This window comes from Schistocerca cancellata, chromosome 2 (genome assembly GCF_023864275.1).
Source record: "Schistocerca cancellata isolate TAMUIC-IGC-003103 chromosome 2, iqSchCanc2.1, whole genome shotgun sequence".
In the NCBI taxonomy this organism is placed as follows: Eukaryota; Metazoa; Arthropoda; class Insecta; order Orthoptera; family Acrididae; genus Schistocerca; species Schistocerca cancellata.
The window spans coordinates 556,803,843-556,812,776 of NC_064627.1; positions in this window are offsets into that span (position 1 = coordinate 556,803,843).

The window sequence follows — 8,934 nt, forward strand, 5'->3', positions numbered from 1 at the left end:
AGCAGTAAGCTGCGGTGGGCGAAGCCAGCTGGCCGGCCATGGAGGTTCTCGTGCCGGTCGCTCCGGGGCAGTGAGATGGCCCTGACCCGCCTCCGCGTTTGGCACTGCCCCCTATACATGGACCTCTACTCCAGCCAGAGGACTCTCCGGTCTGTTATGCCTGTGGTGTGAGTGTGCGTCAAATGGTTCAAATGTCTCTGAGCACAATGGGACTTAACATCTGAGGTCATCAGTCCCCCAGAACTTAGAACTACTTAAACCTAACTAACCTAAGGGCATTACACACATCCATGCCCGATGCAGGATTCAAACCTGCGACCGAAGCAGTCGCGCTGTTCCAGACTGAAGCGTCTAGAACCGCTCGGCCACCGCGGCCGGTAATGTGCGTCACATTTTAACTCAGTGTATTTTATTTCGTGACAAACGGGCAACAGCAAATTTAGTTGTGGATCTGCCCTCGATTTCACCTGATGACAAGTGTGGCGAAGGTTTTAAAATCATGTGATACGTCTGGACTCTGGCTTAAGCTTTTCGGCTGGAGGTTTTGGTGTGTCGCAGACTGGCTGGTACAGACCCTTTTCTTCCAGCGTTCAGCCAACCGCTGGTATCTCCTGGTCTCTCTTAATACTTTCCACTGTCTTTTCCCTCTTGTACCTCATGGTGGATCTGGCACTGTTGTATTAGTTGCTTTGTGTGTGTGTGTATTATCCAGTTTACGTTTTTATTTGAACTATCATGTGAGTAATTTTATGATGTTCCTCCACATTCGTCTCACTTCCCGTCGTGTGCCTCGAAACCTTAGCACCATCATCATCACCAGTATTTTTTTTTAAAAAAAGACAGTGCTATTGACAGCTACATTCACTTTTACAGTAGGTCAGAATACTGCACAATTCAATGACTAATATCAACAACTCTGAGGTTTTCGTCATCAAAATGGTATTCAGAACGGACTTCACATTTGGCAGGGTTCTTCATTGCATAGATCACTTTTACTGTCTCATGTAAGAGAACGATAAGCAGTGCCAATATTTCAAAGGAACAGGAATTTTGGTGCATGTAGCAGAATCATGACACTCGTAATTGATAACGTTTGAAATAAATGGACATAATAGCAACGATATAAAACTTAACACATAGAAGGGTGACACAGGAACGTTGTTGTACCCATTGAAACTCTTTCACGGAAGAGAGAAAAAAACGATCGTTTCCATGTGTGTGTGAGAAAACTAAGGGACATTTGGGCGTAACGTCCTGTCGACGACGTGGTCATTAGAGTCGAAGCTCAAGTCAGGAGGGGGAAAGGTAATCCACAGTGTACTTTTCACAAGGATCGTCGAACGGGAATTTGAACTGCCCTCCTCCCGAATACGAATTCTGCTTCTTACGGCAACATGACCTCACTGTCGTGATTGCTACTTTTTAAAGCAAAAAAACTGAATTGATTGCATTATACTATCTTTCTTCTGTAAACGTAGAGAAAACTAGCGTGACAACAAGACTAGAGCGCGGGAGTGGATGTCGAATAGAGCAAAATTTCCCACATAAATACAAGTCTGAAACGCCCTGCTGTGGAACAAACACCATGGAACGACTGCCAATAAGCGACGAAGGCAAAGATGTGGAGGCATTTAAACTAGTTTGTCATAATAATACTTGTTATGCCAAAGAGCGCAGTAACTAATTACTTCTGCGAAGGTAATGGTTCCACAAGAACTATCAAAGTTACGTTAAACTGATCCATGCCTGGTTAGATGGAAGGGGATTTTCTCTGATGTTTAGGTAACGGTCTAGTGTTAACCCAACCACGCTTAAAGCTCCTTACTTCCCTACATGTTCATCTGCACATGTGGTATTGTAAAGTAAAATTAGGATTTCTCTCTTAAATCTCTAACATTTTGAAGGCAGAGGAAAAAACTTACAGTAGACACGATAGTAAAATTGCGCCATACGCTAGAGAGATTGAAATAATTTTAATTCTAGCGTCAGCCGTACCAACAATTGTTGTCAGATTGCAGCATGATCGCGTGAAGTGTAAATGGCGACTCCGTAGCAGCACGCGTAACCGATAATGTGGTTTCCAGAAACAAAATCGGCGATTACTGTGCAAATAAATAGTCGTAGATTGTGTGAACGTGATTTAAATGGTGTAAAAGCAATTAAGGAATGGCACCGTAAGTTTCTAGAAATGTTCTGAAACATTCTGGCAGCACACGTCGCAGTGCTCCTGAAGAGACAGTGGAGGACATCAGACAAGCGTTTCTCAGAAGCCCATGTGATTCAGTTCAGCATGCATATAAGCATTTTAATGTACACCGAGCAACACTGCATCATATAGTACACCAGCGTTTTCGTTTGTTTGCTTACAAAGTGCAAATTCTGCATCTGATGCCGAAAGACTAATCATGCCCACAACTATTTGCTACGTGTCTGCTGCTGTTGGTATTGACATGAATCTTCCTGGAATTATATTTATTTTCAGACAAGGAAATCGTTCAAGTGTTAGGAAAGGTTAATCGGCATAATGTTTGGATTTGGTGCTCACAACATGCGCATGTTGTTATTGAGCGTGTTTGTAGAGCCCTAACTGGATGTCGGGTGCGGGCTGCTGCATGACAGTGTTATTGGACCGTACTTCTTTGCAGTGAACACGGTACATGGGCCAGTGTATACGGAGATGATGGAGCAGTCTGACATACCCTCGCATACAAGATTGCAACCCGACATCGTCTTTCAACAACAAGTAGTATTGCTGCGTTGGTTTCCTGATACGAAATTTCCCAGACGCTGGATTAGGTGCGGAGGACCAACTGTATGGCCGCCGCATTCGCTCGACGTTACCCCCCTGGATTTGTTCTTACGGGGATTCTTGAAGAACCGCCTATGGCTGTTTGATATAACATACCCTGTTCTGAGATCAGGTTGTTCTCAAATCAGGTGTGGCTAGAAAAAGGAATTCAAAATTGTGTCGGAACGAATTCAAAATTGTGTCAGAACCTTTACTCCTTGCTACTATTGGCTTAACTTATTTTCAAAGGCAATACAGTTCACACTTATTAATTGCGTATTTTATTGTTAGCTAATTTAATCTTTATAAGTTGCAACCTCATGTATCTTAAGTTAACAAATGAAACGTCAATCGCTGTTTCCATGGCTCTCTGCTTCCTGCTGTCCTCTGCCAGCTGAAGAACGCAACGTCAGTTCTTTATCAAAACCGTTGAAAGGTCTGTCTTGCAGTCTTCCTCTTCCTCTAAGACATTGTATATAACACGGTGTCAACTATGTGAACCTTGAGTACTTTCTTTTCGTATAGAAATCTTTGATTTGTTCCTTGTGGTGGGGATGTTGCCTTTTTCTATATAGAAGCAGTAAAGCTCAAGTATTTCACCCCCTGCTTTTCCATACTATGTTTCTTTTATAGCTTCTCTTTTTTTTTTTAGATTTCTGGGACTTTCTCATTATAATTTGCATTGGGTGTCCTCAGTGATACTTTCATGTACAAGGTGCCTCTGAAAAGTTCAGTGAATGGTCTCCGAAAATAGAGGAAATAAGAGTTACAAACAAGATACCTTTACGGGTTTTCTGCGTAACAACCACTAGTTACAACACACATATGACATCGATTGTAAAGCCTATTGGAAACTGTCAGCACGCTTCTCTTGTTATCACTTGAAGCACCCTCGTCACGGGGTTTCGATGTCGGCATCAGTGCAGAACATGAGGGCTGGTCCTACCAATGCGATCTGGAGACTAAATGACAATGAATAGATTGGTGTTCGTCATCTTACCCACCTCCCTCGGGTAAAAATTCACGCCGAATCACGCCGTTACTGTCGATAAAGTCGGTAAACATCATCTTAATCTTGAATTTTGTCAGTCAAATTTTTTTAGGTGGAAAAGACGATGAACACTATGCCTCACTTGGTTTACGGATTGTATAGGCTCTGCGGCTGGTCACGGCGGAGGTTCGAGTCCTCCTTCGGGCATAGGTGTGTGTGTTTGTCCTTCGGGTAATTTGGGTTAAGTAGTGTGTAAGCCTAGGGACTGATGACCTTAGCAGTTAAGTCCCATAAGATTTCACACACATTTGAACATTCTTTTGAACATCATATAGGCAGCAGCAGTTTGCATCTCATGCGGATATCCAACAATGCATGACCATTGTGCATCGGCGCTTCCACAGTAAGCGTTTGCTGACACCTTCCAACAGCTTTCCAGCCGATGTCAATAGCGCATTTTAGGTAATGACGATTATTTTGAAGGATAGTAAAGTTATTTTATTTGTAACTTTTCTTTCCTTTATCTTCGCAGAGCATCAGTCTTCTCAGGCTCACCTTGTAGTTTTCTGCAGAAATTACTTATATGCTCTAACAATTTCTTCCCTGTCCATTATGTTCACTTTGCCACAGTGAGTTGTTATTTTATTATTTATACCAATCACAAGCTTTTGTTTAACTTTCTTGCAGCTGCTTCTATTCTCTAGTGCTTATATTATGTCATTTCGCTGCATCATTTTATATCTGCTTTTATTTTGCAAATACACTTCTTGGGTTTGCCACCAGATCGTATAATGTAAATCCCACAATATTTCATCGATGCAACTGCTCGACATCTTCAAGTGGTGATAGCTGATGATATCTGCTGTCTTCGCTGCAAGACACGACACGCATAGTAGTGACAGCAGCATCTGACACCACCTGAAGATGTCGAGCAGTTGCGTCAATAAAATATTGCGGGATTTACAATGCGACCCAGCTGCAGGTCCAAGAAGTTTGTTTGCAACAGATCCATCGGAAAATCCTAAAGGTCACATGCTTTTAATTTCTTCTTTATATACCCAGATACTTCTGCGTACCCCATCTTTTCAACAGTTGTCTTAATTTTCATCGCTTCTCTATTTAACATTGAAGTCCTGGTTTCAGCCGTGAACTTATCCAACTTTTTGGTAGCTTTTATCGATCCCCCTACTTCTTTTGGAGTTTTATCTGTTGTTTTCCCTAGTATTTTTCTGTTGCCTCTCTAATCTCGTCCGAAGAGTCCTCAGGTATACTCTTTCCTCTTCACTAAATTTATCCATTCTGATATTCTCCTTTTTCATTGCAATTATCCTTCTTTATGTTGAAATTTTCCATTTGTGAAGGCGTACAAGACTCTTCCGTGTCTAAATGTACCAGAATTTTAAGGAAATGTACCTGAATTTGGTATTTCATAGTTGTCTGCCCTGTCTATTGTAGTGGCTGTTGCTTCTGCTCTCTCTGTATCCCTAGCAATAAGTGAATGGATTTGACGTTCTGGTAGCTCTGCTACGTGACGAGACAGGGAGCAGAGCCTCATGACGTACTATAAAAGAGCCGGCGAAAGAAGATACGTAACAGCTGTTTCCAGCTTTCAACTGCTAGCAATCACACTTAGCAATCATATAAAACTGCTCCTTCGTAGAAAGTTCCATACCGAAGGACTGGAAATTTGCACAAGTCACGCCAGTGCCCAAGAAAGGAAATAGGAGTAATCCGCTGAATTACAGACCCATATCACTAACGTCAATTTGCAGTAGGATTTTGGAACATATACTGTGCTCGAATATTATGAATCAGCTCAAAGAAAACGATTTATTGGCAAATAGCCAACACGAATGTAGAAAATATTTTACCTTGTGAAACACAAATAAGCTTTTAATGTCACGAAGTAATGAGTGCTATCGACAGGGGACGTCAAATTGATTCCATATTTCTAGATTTACAGAAGGGTTTTGACACCATTCCTCTCAAGCTACTTCTAATCAAACTGTGTGCTTATGGAATGTCGTCCCATGCTATCGTTTACCATCATCTAAAGTCATCAGATGATCAAAACGAGTTGCAAAATGATTTAGACAATACATCTGTATGATGCGAAAAGTGGCAGTTGACTCTAAATCATGAAAAGTGTTAAGTCATTCACATCATCACTAAAAAGAGTCAGCTAAATTTCAGTTACACGATAAAATCACAAAACTCTAAAGGCTGTAAACTGAACTAGATACTTAGGGATTACAGTTATGCATATATTTAATTGCAACGATCACATATATTATGTTGTGGGGAGAGCAAACCAAAGACCCCCTCCCCTCTTCTGGAGTATTGTTATATGATGTGGAATTCTCATCAGATAGGATTGACAGAGAGCATCGAAAAAGTGTAAAGAAGGGCAATTCGTTATGTACTATCACGAAACAGGGAACAGTGTGCTGTGGATATGATACATGAATTGGGGTGTTAGTCATTAAAAGAAAGGCATTCTTCGCGGTGGGAGGACTTTCTCATGAAATTTGTCTTGAGAGTGTGAAAACTGTGTTGGCGTAAGCTGCCGCCAGCACACAGGTTGGCAAAGATGTAGCGCGAATATTGACAGTAGGCGCTGGATGAAGCGCGCCTATCACGAGAGAGGCCAAAGAGAGTTTAGCAGGGAACACGCCGACAATGCCCTCTCGGCAACACGTACAGGATGTTTATAAATGAATATCGGGGTTTTAACGCTTTATAATTGAAGTGTTGGCAGAAGAGCCAACACTGTGTTGTTAGAGGAGGCCGAAATGCACGCGTTTAATTACACGCTGACTGGCGTGAGGTCTGGAACAGTTAAGGGAATTAATAGTAGCAAATAAAGTACGTAGTTGATATAATACTTAACTTTAATCCACAATTGGTGTACATCGCTCTTGACGGTACATGTTATAATCTCAATATCAAATGCTATGGCGCCTTGCTAGGTCGTAGCAAATGACGTAGCTGAAGGCTATGCTAACTATCGTCTCGGCAAATGAGAGCGTAGTTGTCAGTGATCCATCTCTGGCTAAGTCGGCTGTACAACTGGGGCGAGTGCTAGGATCTGTCTCTAGACCTGCCGTGTGGCGGCGCTCGGTCTGCAATCACTGACAGTGGCGACACGCGGGTCCGACGTATACTAACGGACCGCGGCCGATTTAAACGCTACCACCTATCAAGTGTGGTGTCTGCCGGTGACACCACAATAATATTTGTAATATTAGACTTACTGTTATAAATGATATTTCAAATGCAAGAGCAACTCAAACAGTTTTATCAAGAGACTTATAAACGTTCAATTTGAGCACCATTTGTCACACGCCACACATCAAGTCTATAGACGAGTTCTTCCCAAATGTTGAAAAGTGTGTCATCTGTGATTGTAGCAACAGCTGCTTCAATCCGGTTTCTTAATTCAGGGAGGTCTGCTAGTAGCGGAGGCACGTACACACGATCCTTGATGAAGCCTCAAAGGAAGAAATCGCATGGCGTTAGGTCGGGTGAACGTGAAGGCCGTGCAAAACAAGCCCTGTCATTGGGCCCCTTGCGGCCTATCCAGCGCTCGGCTATAGAACTGTTGTGTGCCGTGTGAGAAAGGATGCTGCCATTGAACATTTATAAAGTTCTTGGCAAAACTGTTTGAATTGCTCTTTCATTTGACACATCATTTATAACTGTAAGTTTAATGTAGTAAATATTATAAAGCGTTAAAACTCCGATATTCATTTATAAACACCCTGTATTTAGGCAGCCGCCGCTGACCAGAGGGCGTCACTGACTCACAGTTGCTGTTGGAGTCTGTCAGTTCACATCGCAGAGCACGACAGTGCATAGCGACCAGATTAGTGTTGATGATGTTGATAGTGAGACCTTACTGAGAATAAAGTTTGTAATAGCAAGAATACTGCTATTGTCTGCAAGAGGACTATTACAGATAAGCTTGTATCACAATACATGGACTATATTAATGTTAGGTACCTAGGTCACGTAAAAAATCAACCGTATTAATCCACATGTGCATTTGAGTTGTAGAGAGAGGATACTAGCCACCCGTAACAGCATCCTCTCCCTTGCTTCCCTAAGGTACAGCACACTACAAAAACGTTGTTGTTGTGTACATAGTTCCACGCAGTCAGCGCGTACACAACTTTCCCAATAGAGCGCGCTCCGCTAAGCACAACAGCGCAGGCGGAGCGCTCGTCCGTCTCCGCACTACGAGATGGCGCTGTCTTAGAGACGGACCAAATTCTGCTTCCGCCGATCCGCGTATTAATATGTAACGCAGCCAATGAGATTGCTGCTAACGTAGAACCTTTTCTCCTCGCGGATCACACTCGCGCAGTGATACCTGAACGCGTGAGGTATTATAACGAGTGTACAGACCTCCGATTAGTGAGTCTGCATTTGTCTGCATTAGTCTGCACCAGTCTACATTAGTCTGTACCAGTCTATAGTCAAGTTTCAGTCTGCACCTAATAAGATCACCATATTCCCGTACATAGCCATGACGATAAATGCATAGACACTTTGTCAAGTATCAGAGATATGTGAGAATAAGATTAACGTACCAAGACCGAAGGAACTTCAGGCTGTCAATTGTAAAAAGCATCCAGAATGAAGTTAAGTTAGGTTTATGATTGTTATTATTTTAATAAATGTGTGTGAAAATTTAATCAATCTGCTACTCTAAGCGTGGAAGTGGCATTTCTATCGTCTGACCTAACGGCGGAAGATAAACACGCCACGATAAGACCACGAGACATATTGCTGACACTCGCCTGCTTAGTTAGAGCGACAAGTCAAATAATCTGATGCTGTGTGCACCGAAGGTCTTACAGTACGCACACCACAGTTGTGTTGGCACCCACCTGCTTAGGGAGAAATGGTCATGGCAATAAAATGAGAGAAATCAAAACTTGCACAGGAATATTTATGTGTTGTGTTTTCTTTGAACTGTTCGAGAGTGAACGGTAGGGAAGTAGCTAAAAGGTTGTTCGAAAGATCCTCTGCCAGGCACTTAATTGTGAACTACAGAGTAATCACGTAGATGTGGATGTATATGTACATGAGAAAAGCGCCAAATGCTGCAAACGAAAACAATAGTCTGCTACTATGACTGCGACAACAGTGA